At 40.8% G+C, this 16306-nt stretch overlaps 2 long non-coding RNA genes across 2 annotated transcripts in view; one reads left to right on the top strand and one right to left on the bottom strand.

Moving 5' to 3' along the window:
• The window catches only part of LOC122446671, a 93329-nt gene extending 80653 nt beyond the window's left edge, over positions 1-12676 (top strand). Inside the window, exon 3 of the long non-coding RNA XR_006270970.1 lies at positions 12501-12676. This is a non-coding gene — a long non-coding RNA (uncharacterized LOC122446671). The remainder of the gene's footprint in view (positions 1-12500) is intronic.
• The window catches only part of LOC122446670, a 128908-nt gene that overhangs the window by 20913 nt on the left and 91689 nt on the right, over positions 1-16306 (bottom strand). The gene's annotated exons all lie outside the window — the stretch shown is intronic.

The following is a 16306-nucleotide window of genomic DNA, read 5'->3' as shown; positions in this document are numbered from 1 at the left end:
TCTTTCAAATTACAGTACATACTACCATAAACTATCCAATTTCTTAAAACTCAATTTTAGGAATCATTGTTGGTTTCTCTTTTTTCCTTAACTCTCACTTTCAATCCTTTAATAAGATTTATTGATTTCAAAACATACCCCAATCCTGCCCTCCTTTTTCTCTTTCCACAGATACCCCAGCACTGGCACCTCCCTTCTTCTCTAGATTTATTTCTGCATTCCCAATTGGCTTTCCTGCTTCTGTTTCTTCCTCCAATCACTCCCTCTTGCCAACAACAGCTGGAGTAAAAATCTTAAGGATGTAAATGAGAAAATGTTATCTTCTTGCTTATCCTCTCACTCCCCCCATAATGGCTCTTCTATCCAATCCATAATAAATCCAGGTTCATTACTCTGACCTACCTTTGTATCCTGGTATCCTATCTTTCTCATCCCCAGCCAAATTAAGCAGGAATCAGAATATTGGAGAACAGGAAAATCAACTGCACTGGCAAGGGTGGTGAGAAAACTTCACAAGGTCATCATGATGCTTCAGCTAAGCCCCTTCTGATACACACTCTTTAAATTGACAGATGTGTGTATTCATGCAGGGGTATAGATCGTCAACTGCAGGTTACCCCAGCAACATCAGGCTTGCTCTTTATCCTTTCTGAAAGCCATTGTTTCAAAGAACAAAAAAGACAATGCTCTTGTTCTCTCTTGGCTCCCAGTTCTCTCTCTCTCTCTCTCTTTTTTTTTTTTACTTAACTCTTGAGTCTGTAATTATGTAATTATGTCATCATTTTGTGTGTTTCTATGTGCATCTCCTTTCTTCTCCGTTGGTCTCTAAGCTCTGGGAGGAGAGGGTTCATAACCATTCTGAACACCATATGCTTGCAGTGTGTAACTCTGTGACTGATACATAAATATTTTTGAATGGAAAAATGCACGAATATTGTCCTGTGTGACTCAATTGATTTCTTTGCTCTTATTGAGAATCCTGTGCCCATTTGTTCTTTAAGAACAAGTACAAATCTGAAGTAGATGAAGGGATGGTATGTGTATGCCACATGAGGATCAGTGGAGATCATTTTGGGAGAAAATCTGAGAAAGACTACATCTGCTTCTCCTGAGAATATATGAAGATGTTCCACAAGTGGATACAAATGTCTATTCCAAATGGTCGTGCGTGGCCAAGAGCCAGGAGTTCTTTTGTCGTCACTATTTAAACAGACCTTGGGTTCATTGGAATCATCAGAATCTGTGGCTAATGACACTCTCTCATGGTTGGTTCATGCCAGGCTCACTGTAGTCCAAATTTTGTGTTCACCTTTCTTTTGCTTTCCTTTCTGTATCGGTCTATTAAATCCTTCAGTTCAGTTCAGTTCAGTCGCTCAGTCGTGTCTGACTCTTAGTGATCCCATGAATCGCAGCACGCCACGCCTCCCTGTCCATCCAAACTCCCGGAGTTTATTCAAACTCCTTTCCATCGAGTCAGTGATGCCATCCATCCATCTCATCCTCTGTCATTAGGCATGCATAAAAGCATGTATTTTATTTGATTGTTTTTTAAGTTTATAGAAAGTGTGTCAAACTGCAGTCTTCTGTATTGCCATTCTTTTCATGGCTGTATTATATTTCATAGGATGTTTATTCATCTGTTCTTCTGATAATGGACATTTGGATCATTAATATTATACAGCTATCCTTTTGAGCTTGTCCTTGGCCTCCAGAATTCAGTGAAGTCCATTTATTTTAGGTTTTTAGGTAGTGAGAAATGTGCTAGTTTCTATGGGGGGTGCCAAGAGGTGTAAGAAATATGACTGTCTTTTGGGGGTTCACACCCTGGAGATAAGAGTCTAAGAGAGCAGAATTTGCTAAATGCTGCAAAGGCAGCTCACAGTAGAGTCAGATCGGGGGGAGGGGGGGAATAAGAGAGATTTTACTTAAAGTTCTGGGCAGTTTGAATGATGGATCAAGGTGAATGTGTATGAACTTGATAGGTGGCAAAAGGGGACAGTAGAAGAGAGAGAGTATTTCATGAGAGGCAATAATGTAGAGTACAGAGGTAGCAAGAGATATACAGAGAATCTGCAAGACAGTGATATCCTAGGGGCAGGTGAGGGAGTGGAGTGGTTAAAGCCTGAGTCACAGGACAGACAGAGGGTGCAATTCAGGAAGGAGAAGTTTATAAAGGAGGAAGGGAGGTAGGATTTCATCCTTGAAAACTTTACAGGTTGGGAGGAAGAGTTGAGCTTTTATTCCATATACAGTTGAGAATGACTGGAGGGCACAGAATTGACCACTTTGGAGGCTCTCCAGATGCATCTGTGTGGTGCTTGAAGGGGTAGGTCTTGATGGGACTATATCCTCTTCAGGACCCCTTACAGTTATGCTAAGACAAGTGTGTATAGTAGCTGGGAGATGCTGTGCTCATTCATTTTGCTTTTAGCTTTTTTATGCAACACTCTTCCTTGATACTTTCTGTAGAATTTGCTGGTCTGCAAGGTGGCCAGTCTTTGCAGACAGAGACAATGATTTTTGAATGTTCTACATTAAGTCTAACACAGGGTTTTTTTCTCTTAAAATACTGCACATCTTAGCATGTCTTGTTTTTTTTTTTTTTAATTTATTCCTTTATTTTTGGCTGTGCTGGGCTGTCATTGCTGCATGGGGTTTTCTCTAGCTGAGGAGGGTAGGGGCTAATCTCGAGTTGCAGTGCTCGGGCTTCTCATTGTGGCTTCTCTTGTTGTGGGCCATAGGCTCTAGGGTGAGCAGGTGTCAGCAGTCATGGGCTCAGTAGGTGTGGCTCCTGGGCTCTAGAAAACAGGCTCATTAGTCACAGTACTTGGGCTTAGTTGTCCCACAACATGTGGTTTCTTCCCAGATCAGGGATCGAACCCGTGTCTTCTTCATTGGCAGATGGATTCTTTACCACTGAGCCATCAGGAAAGCCCCTTTAGAATGTCTTTTATCAAGATATTTTCCCATTTCATTTAGCTTATGCTTTCCAATTTCTCTTATCTTTTTTTTTATGTTCTTTCTCAAGACTTTCTCAAGCATAATACAAAAGCTTTTAAATACACATATTTGGCATGTATAATATATATATATATATATATATATATATATATATATATTAGAAAATTTGTGAATTTTTGCCTAACTAAAAAAAAAACAAAACAAAACACTTTTTCCTCCTAAAAACCATGATGCTGTTAGAGTGCTGCACTCAGTATGCCAGCAAATTTGGAAAACTCAACAGTGGCCCCAGGACTGGAAAAGGTCAGTTCTCATTCCAATCCCAAAGAAAGGCAAAGACAAAGAAAGTTCAAACTACTACATAATTGCACTCATCACACACATTAGCAAAGTAATGCTCAAAATTCTCCAAGCTAGGCTTCAACAGTACATGAACCGTGAACTTCCACATGTTCAAGCTGGATTTTGAAAAGGCAGAGGAACCAGAGATCAAATTGCCAAAATCCACCAGATCATTGAAAAAGCCAGAGAGTTCCAGAAAAACATCTACTTCTGCTTTACTGACTACGCCAAAGCCTTTGACTGTGTGGATCACAACAAACTGTGGAAAATTCTTCAAGAGATGGGAATATCAGACTACCTTACTTGCTTCCTGAAAAATCTGTATGCAGGTCAAGAAGCAATAGCTAGAATTGGACATGGAACAACAGACTGGTTCCAAATCAGGAAAGGAGTACATCAAGGCTGTATATTGTCACATAAATATGCTTATTTAACATATATGCAGAGTACATAATGAGAAACGCTGGCCTGGAAGAAGCACAAGCTGGAATCAAGATTGCCGGGAGAAATATAAATAACCTCAGATATGCAGATGACACCAACCTTGTGGCAGAAAGCAAAGAAGAACTAAAGAGCTTCTTGATGAATGTGAAAGAAGAGACTGAAAAGGCTGGCTTAAAGCTCAACATTCAGAAAACTAAGATCATGGCATCTGGTCCCATCACTTCATGGCAAATAGATGGGGAAACAATGGAAATAGTAAGAGGCTTTATTTTCTTGGGCTCCAAAATCACTGCAGATGGTGACTGAAGCTGTGAAATTAAAAGACACTTGCTCCTTGTAAAAAAAAAAAAAAGCTATGACCAACCTAGAGAGCATATTACAAAGCAGAGGCATTACTTTGCCAACAAAGGTCTGTCTAGTCAAAGCTATGGTTTTTCCAGTAGTCATATATGGATGTGAGAGTTAGACCATACAAAAAGCTAACCACTGAAGAATTGATGCTTTTGAACTGTGGTGTTGGAGAAGACTCTTGAGAGTCCCTTGGACTGCAAGGAGATCCAACCAGTCCATACTAAAGGAGATCAGTCTTGGGTGTTCATTGGAAGGACTGATGTTGAAGCTGAAACTCCAATACTTTGGCCACCTGATGGGAAGAACTGACTCATTGGAAAAGACTCTGATGCTGGGAAAGATTAAAGGCGGGAGGAGAAGGGAACGATAGAGGATGAGATTGTTGGCTGGCATCACTGACACAATGGTCATGAGTTTGAGCAGGCTCCGGGAGTTGGTGATGGACAGGGAAGCCTTGTGTGCTACAGTCCATGGGGTCGCAAAGAGTCAGACATGACTGAGCAACTGAACTGAAGGAGAAGGGTAGATTTGCTCTCTTGTTTATTTCAAAGATCTCTTTTCTGGAAGTTCAGTTCAGTTCAGTCAAATCAAACTCTCATTAAAGATACTTGACTGGAAAACTCATTCCCAGGACAGAGCCTGCAAAAGGGGAACCCTTGATCTCTAATTGTCTAGATTACAACTCTAAAGTGTTTATTTCTGTTTTGGACTATGAGCATGTTCCTTTAAGAAGTGGGTCAAAAAATGGGCCAAATAACTAAACAGACATTTCTCCAAAGAAGAAATACAGATGGCTAACAAACACATGAAAAGATGCTCAACATCACTCATTATCGGAGAAATGCAAATCAAAACCACAATGAGGTACTACTACATGCCAGTCAGAATGGCTGCTATCCAAAAGTCTACAAGCAATAAATGCTGGAGAGGGTGTGGAGAAAAGGGAACCCTCTTACACTGTTGGTGGGAATGCAAACTAGTACAGCCACTATGGAGAACAGTGTGGAGATTCCTTAAAAAACTGGAAATAGAACTGCCATATGACCCAGCAATCCCACTTCTGGGCATACACACCGAGGAAACCAGAACTGAAAGAGACACGTGTACCCCAGTGTTCATTGCAGCACTGTTTATAACAGCCAGGACATGGAAGCAACCTAGATGCCCATCAGCAGATGAATGGATAAGGAAGCTACGGTACATATACACAATGGAATACTACTCAGTCATTAAAAAGAATACATTTGAATCAGTTCTAATGAGATGGATGAAACTGGAGCCCATTATACAGAGTGAAGTAAGCCAGAAAAATAAACACCAATACAGTATACTAATGCATATATATGGAATTTAAAAAGATGGTGACAATAACCCTATATGCAGGACAGAAAAAGAGACACAGATGTATAGAACAGACTTTTGGAGTCTGTGGGAGAAGGTGAGAGTGGGATGATCTGAGAGAATAGCATTGAAACATGTATATTATCAAGTGTGAAACATATCACCAGCCCAGGTTGGATGCATGAGACAAGTGCTCAGGGCTGGTGCACTGGGAAGACCCAGAGGGGTGGGATGGGGAGGGAGGTGGGAGGGGGGATCAGGATGGGGAACACATGTAAATCCATGGCTGATTCATGTCAATGTATGGCAAAAACCACTACAATATTGTGAAGTAATTAGCCTCCAACTAATAAAAATAAGTGGAAAAAAAAAAAAAAAGAAGTGGGTCAGGTGTATGTAGAATACTCAAAGGCTCAAATAAGTGACTGAACCAGAAGAACCATGAAATCAGGTCATTAAGTCACTGTGACATCACAGCAGGCCAGAAGCAGCAATTTTGTAGATTAATACCTGGAGTTGAGCTGAGATGGGTTAAAAGCATTGATGTGATCTGATCTAAAGTGCGAAAATGAAGTCGTGTTCAGGACTCCAGGAAGAAGTAAAATCTCTAGACTCAAAACCATCCTAGGGGCAGGCATGGGTCTGACATGTTTCTCACAGGTGTTAGGTGGATGTTGGCTAGTTCCTTTGGTTTAATGGATGAAAGTATTTCGAGGGAGAAGGCTAGAAATTTTCTAGTGACGAGAAGCCATGTGTTTAAAAGTACAAGACTGAAAGATATCTATGTCTGGGTGTGCTGTGGATGGTGGGTGTCCCTGGGCATTTTGTATAAATGCTCCATGCCTCAGTCTCCTCTCCCCAAGGAAAGGAGAAACATGCTGACCTCGCAAGTCTTAGTGCTACGAGGTTTTATTTATTGTTCTCCCCCTTGTAAATATAAGCTCCACAAGGACAGGGACTTGGACTGTTTTTGTTTTTTTTTTTTTTGACTTGGAGTGCTTTATGCAGTGTTGTATCACCACAGCCCAGAACAATTTAACATTGCCTATAGTTATGTTGAATGAATAAATAAGTGTATAAACAGGGTTATCACAACAAACTGTGGAAAATTCTTAAAGAGATGGGAATACCAGACCACCTGACCTGCCTCCTGAGAAATCTGTATTCAGGCCAAGAAGCAACAGTTAGACCTGGACATGGAACAACAGACTGGTTCCAAATCGGGAAAGGAATATGTCAAGGCTGTGTTCTGTCACCCTGCTTATTTAACTTGTATGCAGAATACATCATGAGAAATGCTGGACTGGATGAAGCACAAGCTGGAGTCAAGATTGCCAGGAGAAATATGAATAATCTCAGATATGCAGATGACACCCCCTTATGGCAGAAAGAGAAGAAGAACTAAAGAGCCACTTGATGAAAATGAGAAAGGAAAGTGAAAAAGTTGGCTTAAAACTCAACATTCAGAACACTAAGGTCATGGCATCTGGTCCCATCACTTCATGACAAATAGACAGGGAAACAATGGAAACAATGACAGACTTTATTTTTTTGGACTCCAAAATCACTGCAGATGGTGACTGCAGCCATGAAATTAAAAGATGCTTGCTCCTTGAAAGAAAAGCTATGACAAACCTAGACAGCATATTAAAAAGCAGAGACATGACTTCTCCAGAAAAGGTCCATCTAGTCAAAGCTATGGTTTTTCCAATATTCATGTATGGATGTGAGAGTTGGACTATAAAGAAAACTGAGCACCAAAGAATTGATGCTTTTGAACTGTGGTGTTGGAGAACTCTTGAGAGTCCCTTGGACTGCAAGGAGTCCATGGACTGCAGTCCATGGACTGCAACCTGTCCATCCTAAAGGAGATCAATCCTGAGTATTCATTGGAAGGACTTATGCTGAAGCTGAAACTCCAATACTTTGGCCACCTGATGCGAAGAACTGACTCTTTTGAGAAGACCCTGATTCTGGGAAAGATTGAAGGCCTGGAGAGAAGGGAATGACAGAGGATGAGATGGTTGGTTGGCATCACCAACTCAATGGACATGAGTTTGAGTAGGCTCCGGGAGTTGGTGATGGACAGGGCAGCCTGGCGTTGCATGGGGTCGCAAAGATTCAGACCCTACTGAGTGACTGAACTGAACTGAACTGATCAACAGGATTGTTCTTTGGGCTCAATGAGCCCGCTTTTAAGTGTCTCCATACAAAGGTCGAAAAAATTTATTGGGCTAAACTTCTGCACCTACTTCTTTCTTTTCAACTGGGGAAGGGGCACAGATTGTGGCTAAATACTGGAGGAGGAGATCCATATTTGCACTTCTTAATGGTAACTATGAATTCTCTGCTCAGAAGTGAGGACAGGGACCCAATATTTTCTAGCATCATTTAGGGAGATACATATTTCTATTTCTCTTGAATCCCATTCACTCATAGCCTGGTCATCTTTTTCTTACATACTCTGCTTAGTCCTGCTCCTTACTTTTGCTCTGACTTGCATCCAACCAAGAATCATTTATCTTCTATCTGGCCTCCCAGGTCCTACCTAACCCTCTGGCAGGGCCCATTTCAGTCTCATCCCCTCTGTGAGGTCCTGCCTGCTACTTCCTACCCCTGGCAGCTTTCTCTGACTTAGTTTGTTCTCTTGGCATACATTGAGTGCAGACCATACACTTCCTGGATCCTTCAGGGCAGAGCAGCACAGGCCATGAGGACAGAGGTCTGATCTACTTGGACTGGAGATTCTTCTATTGACTTTTGTTGTTGTTCAGTCACTCAGGCATGTCCAGCTCTTTGTGACCCCATGAACTGCAGCATACCAGACTTCCCTGTCCTTTACTATCTCCCGGAGTTTGCTCAAACTCATATCCATTGAGTTGGTGAACACGTCCAACCATCTCATCCTCTGTCACTCCCTTCTCCTCCTGCCCTCAGTCTTTCCCAGCATCAGGATCTTTCCCAATGAGTCAGCTCTTTGCATCAGGTGGCCAAAGTATTGGAGCTTCAGCATCAGTCTTTCCAGTGAATGTTCAAGGTTGATTTCCTTTAGGATTGACTGGTCTTTTGACTAACACGTTTTGAATTCCTACCAAATGCCTAGCTCAGTGCAAAGTGCTGGAATAGACACAAACAATGTGTTAGGGACAGCTTTGAAAAGACCAAACACGATGAGAACTCTGCTGCTCTAGGTTTTGGCTTAAAAGTAGAGGGGGAACTTCAAGTCCTAGAGATTTAACCCTTATTATCTGGATCTGTATGCATCTTCCTTTTTCTATTGCAAAAGCTTTAGTAATACACTAGTCTGGACAGGTTGTGAGATTTCCCCACATACATGCTGAGGAGCTTCTGCCCACTGGTATGGTCAGAGGACATTGCAGTGTGATAGGAAATGGGGATTTTACTTGAATCTTGTGGACTTCATGAATTTTCTAATAGAATAATCATAGTTAGTTCTTTTCGAAGTGGTGTAAATTTTTCAAAGTAAGAGTTACATAGAACCTCAGTATAGAAATGGATAAAGAGTGAGCTGCCCCAGAGAGTGTATGTATGTTCTAGGAAAGGTTGGAGATATCAGAGTCCTGCCTTTTCAGTCTCCTTTTTCCTTCAGAATTTTGTTAATGTCCTTTCATAGAATTTAGAGGTCATGATCCATAGTGGAAAATGCAAGACTTAAAAAGTCTGCAAGGCCAGGTGGTGGGTTGTTATTATTTTTTTAGATTACTTCTACAATCCCTTCAGGGAAGAAGAAATTCACATTGAGTGAACTCTTTTCTTATGCCCATTTCTTTGTACACTTTATTTCATTATGTCTTCATGCTTACTCTAGGAAGTAGGTTTTGATATACCCATTTCACAGATGAAGAAAATGAACCAAGAGAGATTCAGGATTTTGCACACAATAATCTATGTTTTAATGGTTTGAGCCAAGATTCAAACCCAGTATCTCTATTTTAAAAAATATTATTTATTGATTTGACTGTGCCAGGTTGTAGTTGCAGCATTTGGGATCTAGTTCCCTGAATAGGGATCGAACCTGGACCCTCTACATTGAGAGTGTGGAGTCTTACCCACTGGAACAGAATACCAGTGAAGTCCCAAATCCAGGTCTTTCTGACTTCAGCATCAGAGCTTGTCATCACTTCCACCTTAGCACTCTACTTCTCGTGGAATGGTCAATGGCAAAGCTACTCTCAAGAGCATGGAAGGCAGAGGACATTTTTAAGATCACAACCCTTCCTATTAGTCTCTTTTGTTCCTTGGTCTGTACCAAAAATGAAGGCCAATATTTTTGGTAAAGAACAAGTCCAGTGTCACACACACACGGTGAGTAGGACACTGGTTGGGGTGGGGGTGGGTGGGAGAGGAAAGAGGGAAAGAGAGAAAGAGAGGCTCCAGGACTTGCCTAAGGTTAAAAGATCAGCATCAAAGGATATTAGATTTCCTACTTCAAAAATTTGCTTATAAGACTGACTTCAGCGAGAGTCCCATGTTTCTGGGGGAAAAGTGGATATTTTGCCAGCCCCAGAACCTGATGGTTTATATGTGTCCCAGAGATAGAACCCATGGGAGGTCTGAGAGACGGAGAAGGAAATGGCAACCCACTCCAGTATTCATGCCTGGATAATCCCATGGACAGGAGAGCCTGGTGGGCTGTAGTCCATGGGGTTGCAGGGGAGGCAGGCATGTCTTAGCAACTAAACAACAGAGATGGAACCCATGGGAGGTCTGGAAAATAGCCTCCTATTAGAGCTCTCTCTACGTGCTCAGTCATGTTCGACTCTTTGCGACCCCATGGATTGTAGCCCATCAGGCTCCTCTGTCCAAGGAAATTTATAGGCAAGAATACTTGAGTGGGCAGCCATTTCTTCCTCCAGGGGATCTTCCCCACCCAGGGATCGAATCCGGGTCTCCTGCATTGGCAGGCAGATTCTTTCCCACTGAGCTCCTGGGGAAGCTCCACCTGTCAGAGCTGGTCATCTGCTGAAGACACACAGTGGGGCAAAGTTCTGCTCTGCCGACTGTCCTACCTGCCAAGTCCAGAAGCTGTTCTCTGGTGGGAGCCCTGAGGAGTGGCATCAGTTGGGGCCTCCAGTAATGCAATCACTTTTAATCAGCCTTTAATGAGGATATAAGCAGCCTCCGCTTACCTCTGTGGCAGAGAGGCAACTACACATAAACCTCAATTACTCAGACATTTAAAAATCAATTTCAAATAAAATGTCCAGGTGATGGAACTAAAGGGATTAGAAGGCTCAGGATGTGTGCACAGGCCTGGCACGGCTTGTCACTGCAATGGAGGTAGACAGCTCCTGTAACTCAATAAAGCTGGCCGGCTTTGTGCCCCGAGGGGCTTAGGGGAACTGGTCTTATCTCCCAGCTCCTCCCAGAAGCAGAGGAAGATTCCATTGACAAAGAAGAGAACACAAAATGACTTCTGCATGCTCAGACTATGGCAAATGTTCTCCTCATTTTATTTTATAGTTGTGAAGAGGAAATGTAGCCTTAGGCTACCGCTGAAGCCCTCTCCCTCCTAACCTGGCCTCCAACTGGCCTACCAGATCAGATATATTACTATTTCTGTAGACAATCTCGACCTTTTTTTCTTGCCAGTCATATCTCCTTATCATCCCCATCAACCTGCTGGTAACTTAGCTCAATAAACTTTAATCGAGCCTATACTATGTAGCAGGCACTGTGCTGAGAAACACGGGGACACAAAGGTGAGGACATTATAGTCTCTGCTTCACTTTACAGGGTAGAAGAAATGAGGCCAGCTCCCTACCTGATCGGGGTTTACAGTCCTCCAAAACCAAGTTGCTTGTATATTTAGACAGGGTAGGCTCTTTTATGTCTGAGTCTCAGTCCCTATGGACAGGAGAGAGCCCTGGGGATCAGTTGCTTAGCTATTCTTTTGATGTTGTATGCTCAAGATGTTTATTCCAATTACTTTCTTCTTTGCTATTTGCCTTAATTTCTCCATGTTGTAAGGTAACATACTTTTTGGACTGTTGTGTGGATTAAACGAGCTACAGTATTGTTGTTGTTCAGTTGTTAAGTCATATCTGCCTCTTTGCTACCCCATGAACTGCAGCACACCAAGCTTTCCTGTCTTTCACTATCTCCTGGAGCTTGCTCAAACTCATGTCCACTGAGTTGGTGATGCCATTTAACCAATTCATCCTCTGTCGCCCCCTTCTCCTCTTGCCCTCAGTCTTTCCCAGCATCAGAGTCTTTTCCAATGAGTCAGCTCTTTGTATCAGGTGGTCAAAGTATTGGAGCTTCAGCTTATTGTAGTGGGTGCAAATAGGGTTGGCTGTGAGGTGCTACCATTCCTGTATTGAGAATTATCACCATTCATATTGTATTCAGTGGTGTCCCTTGAAGTTGTCAAAGTATAATGTTACAAAAGTTAAAAACATGACTCCCACCAAAGAAAATGAATCCGAATCAAAAATCTATTCAGCTTATTAATTCATGAGGAGATCACTAGGATGGCAAATCTGGTTCAACTGAGAATCAGGAAGGGAATTTTATATAGTCACTCAGTCAAGGGGATACTGAAATGAGTTTGTTAATAAATTATAAAACTGGTTAATGACTTACAGAGCAACAAAACTATAGCCTTCTGGTTTTCTATCTTGCAGAAATTGACCAGTCAGTGCACATATAACTTCAGAGCATCTAGGTTCTAATCAAATACTAGTAAACAGCAAATTCAAACACAGGCAAATTCTCCCAGGTCACAGGTGTAGCAAATATTTTAAAGGTCTAGATAGCAAGTGTTTTTGGCTTTCTAGATCATACAACCTCTGCTGAAGCTACTAACTCGGACACTGTAGCCCCCAAACTACCTTAGATAATAAACAAGTGGATGTGGTTGTTCCAGTAAAATTTTATGTACACGTACATATGGCTGATGTCCATAGCTTGCCAACTCCTACCCAGATGATTAAACAGCCAGGGAAACAATGCCTCACTGTGACACTGGGGGCACATGAAGTTATCTATTAATAATTTTGGTTCATTTTTCTTTTTTTTTGGTTCATTTTTCTTAACAGAATTAAAGCACGAATGGGGCCTCCTGAACTTGCTGCTGCACCCCCACCCCTCGACCACCTATGTGGATTCAGCAGAGCATTTATGTTTATTCAGATGGACCACATTCTCTGCTTCCCTGTCCTCATCTGTGTCGTCTGGACCATGGTTGGCACCTGACCCAGACTCAAAATCTGAAATGGAAGTAAGTAATTCTTGTTCAAGCCTGGTTGTTTTTATTTATACGGCTGTACTGGTCTTAGTTGAGTCATGTGGGATCTTTAATTGGGGCATGTGGGATCTAACTCCTCAACTAGGGTTGGAACTCGGGCCCCCTGCATTGAGAGTGAGAAGTCTTAGACACTGGACCACCAGGGAAGTCCTTAGTTGCTTTCTTGAGTGAAAGAAGTATATACTCTGGGGCTGATGGATGAAGTAATTTTCTGCCACCTAATCCAGAAAGCAAAGGAACTGAAGTCAGAAGAAATCTACTCACTGCCACTCCGTGCCTCAGTTTCACTCTGCACGCAGTGAGGGTAACAGTGGCCCTACCTCATGAGATGGTTGTATAGTTTAAGTATAATAATGTGGGTAAATCATCCAGCTTAGAGCACAGTATGTGTGCTGTAAAAATGATTTCTCTTGCCTTTGATCCTTTTCCTAGCCTCTCCTTTCCCAGGTGGCACCAAGGCTAAATGGCTTTAGCATCAATACAGAAATTGTGCTGATACCACATCCCTGCCTCCTCTCTGCTTGAGTTCATGCCTTATCTTCTTGACACTGATGTTTTATTTCACCATTGACATCTAACCTTTGACTTTACTCAGACTGCTTCTTGTAACTTCCTGCTTTGAACCTGAGTAACTAACCTGACTTCTCTCTTTCCTTCTGTGAGTGAGAAGGAGCAGAGAGGACCAAGCGGAGCAGGAGTGTGGCCAAGTGCTTTAAATAGATGATCTCTAAGCCTCGTAACTATTCACTTTTAGGGACATGTTATCTATTTTTACTTTATTTACATAAAGTAAAATTTATTGAAATGAAACTTATAAAGGCAAATTTCAAAATTTGGGGTGTGCAGTTACATAAGCTTTGACAATCAGTTATGTAACTACCATCACCCTGAAATATTTCCATGTGCACCTTTGTGGTCAATCCTGTATCCTCTTCTTCAATTCTGCCCTTGTAATTTTGTCATTTAAAAAATTTCATATAAATGCAATTTTGTATCTGACTTCTTTTACTTAGAATAATGTTCTTAATGTTCACCCACCCATGTTGGAGCAGGTAAAATAGCTCTTTTTTTTTTTATTCTTGAATAGAAATCCACTGTATGGGTGCATAAGTGGTTTTTTTTTTAAAGGAAATATAGTTGATCTACAATGTTGTGCTAATTTCAGCTGTCCAGCAGTGACTCAGTTATACACATATATACATTCTTTTTTAAAATATTCTTTTCTATTATGATTTATCCCAGGAGATTGAATATAATTCCCTGTGCTACACAGTAAGACCTTGTTGTTTACGCATTCTAAATACAATAGTTTGCATCTTCCAACCTCAAACTCCTAATCTATCCCTTACATACCACCCCTCTCTCACTTTGCAATCACATATCTGATCTCTGTGTCTGTGAATCTGTTTCTGTTTTGTATACAGTTTCATTTGTGCCATATTTTATTATCTCATTTTTTATTGAAGTAGTTAATTTACAATGTAGTGCCAATCTCTTCTGTGTAGCAGTGAAAGTGACTCAGTTATAAACATATATACATTCTTCTTTAAAAAAATATCCTATTATGGTTTATCCCAGGAGATTGGCTATAGTTCCTTGTGATATACAATAAGACTATGTTGTTTATCCATTCTAAATGCAATAGTTTGCGTCTACCAACCCCAAACTCACAGTCCATTCCTCTCCCTCCCCACTTCCCCTTAAGGACAAGTCTGATCTCTATGTCTGTGATTCTATTTCATAAATAGGTTCATTTGTGTCATATTTTAGATTCTACATATAAATGAAATCATATGGTATTTGTCTTTTTCTTTCTGACTTACTTCACTTAGTATGATAATCTCTACTTGTATCCATGTTGCTGAAAATGGCATTATTTCATTCTTTTCTTTATGGCTGTAGTATTATATGGCTGAGTATTCCATTGTATATATTTACCACATCTTCTTTATCCATTCATCTGTCAATGGATATTTAGGTTATTTCTATGTCTTGGCTTTTGTAAATAGTGCCACTATGAACACAGAGGTGCATGAATCTTTTTTAATTATAGTTTTCTCCACATATATGCCCAGGAGTGGATTTTCTGGGTCACATGGCAACTCTATATTTTTAGTTTTCTGAGGAACCTCCACACTGTTCTCCACAGGGGCTGCAACAAATTGCATTCTCACCAACAATGTAGGAGGATTCCCTTCTCTCCATAGTCTCTTCAGCATTTATTGTTTGTGGATTTTTTGATGATAACCATTTTGACTTGTGTGAAGTGATTATCTCACATAGTTTTGATTGCATTTCTCTAATAATTAGTGATGTTGATTATCTTTTCATGTTCCTACTGGCCATCTGTATATCTTCTTTGGGGAAATGTCTATTAAGGTCTTCTGCCAGTGTTTTGATTGGATTTTTTTATTGTTGAGTTGTATAGGATGTTTGTATATTTTGGAGAATAAGCCTTTGTCAGTCACATCATTCTGGCCAAAAAAGGAAAAAGTAATTACTTATGTCAAATAATGCAAATGAGTCATAGGAATTGTTTTAATTAAAACCAAATTTTGTTGCAAAAGACTCATTTTAACAGGTATATAGCATGCCTATCACATTGTGGGTAACAAAAAATGTAATTGGATTCAGTAATTTCTGACTGGTTAAGAGGGAAAACAGTAATAAACGTAGGAATAAATAATCTGGGCTTTTGTGTGGTATTTTTGATACTTTTCTATTTATTTTGCTGCTTGGCAAAAATAAAAGTCCAAATTCTTTCTGGGCTGTTTCATAACTGATAGATGAACTTGGCCTAATTGTTGATCCATAGAGAATGGTTGGAAATACCAATACCCTCAAGGTTAAATTTCCCAACTTTTGTTGTGGAAATATTTAGTCAACTAATGATCTCCTCCTGCTGTTAGCTTTGGCAGAAACTGCACCCCTTGTTCTGAAAGGAACACAAAATAATCCTCAAGGGGGACAAATACCTGTGGAAGCTCCCAAAGAACTAAAATGAGAATTGCACAACATGGAGGAAAGATTTTAAACTTCTCACTCAAAGAAAAATGAAAAAATAACCTGCAAACACAGCAATGTGCATCCATGATTTGAATGAATTAAGCTGAAAGAAAACTCACATCCGGAGATCCAAAGGACTCATTAGAAATCTTAATGTCTCCCTGCCAAGTAAAGTCTAAGTAGCCTGAAGAAACTTTTATTTGAGGTCAGTTTCATCCACCCATCCATCATCCATCCACCATTCATCCATCAATCCCCTATCCATCTAGCCATCATCCATCATCCCTCTATCTCAATATATACTGGACATCTACTGAGGAGAATACAAAGATGTCAAGGCAGGCTGTTACCTTCAAGAAGCTTAATGGAAGCCCCACAGGCTGGTCTTTGCAGATTTCTTTTAGCTGATACTTATTGGGGTGACCAAAATGTTCATTTGGATTTTTCCATAAGAGGTAACAGAAAAAGCCAAATGAACTTTGTGGTCAACCCAGTGTTTAGCATTAACTGTGCAACAGGCACTATTCCCTAGTGGCTCGGTTGGTAAAGAATCCACATGCAATGCAGGAGACCTAAGTTCAGTCCTTAAGT

The sequence above is a fragment of the Cervus canadensis genome, chromosome 8 (genome assembly GCF_019320065.1).
Source record: "Cervus canadensis isolate Bull #8, Minnesota chromosome 8, ASM1932006v1, whole genome shotgun sequence".
Lineage (NCBI taxonomy): Eukaryota > Metazoa > Chordata > Mammalia > Artiodactyla > Cervidae > Cervus > Cervus canadensis.
The sequence above is the reverse complement of the archived record's forward strand: the minus strand, read 5'-3'. Positions and strand labels throughout refer to the sequence as shown.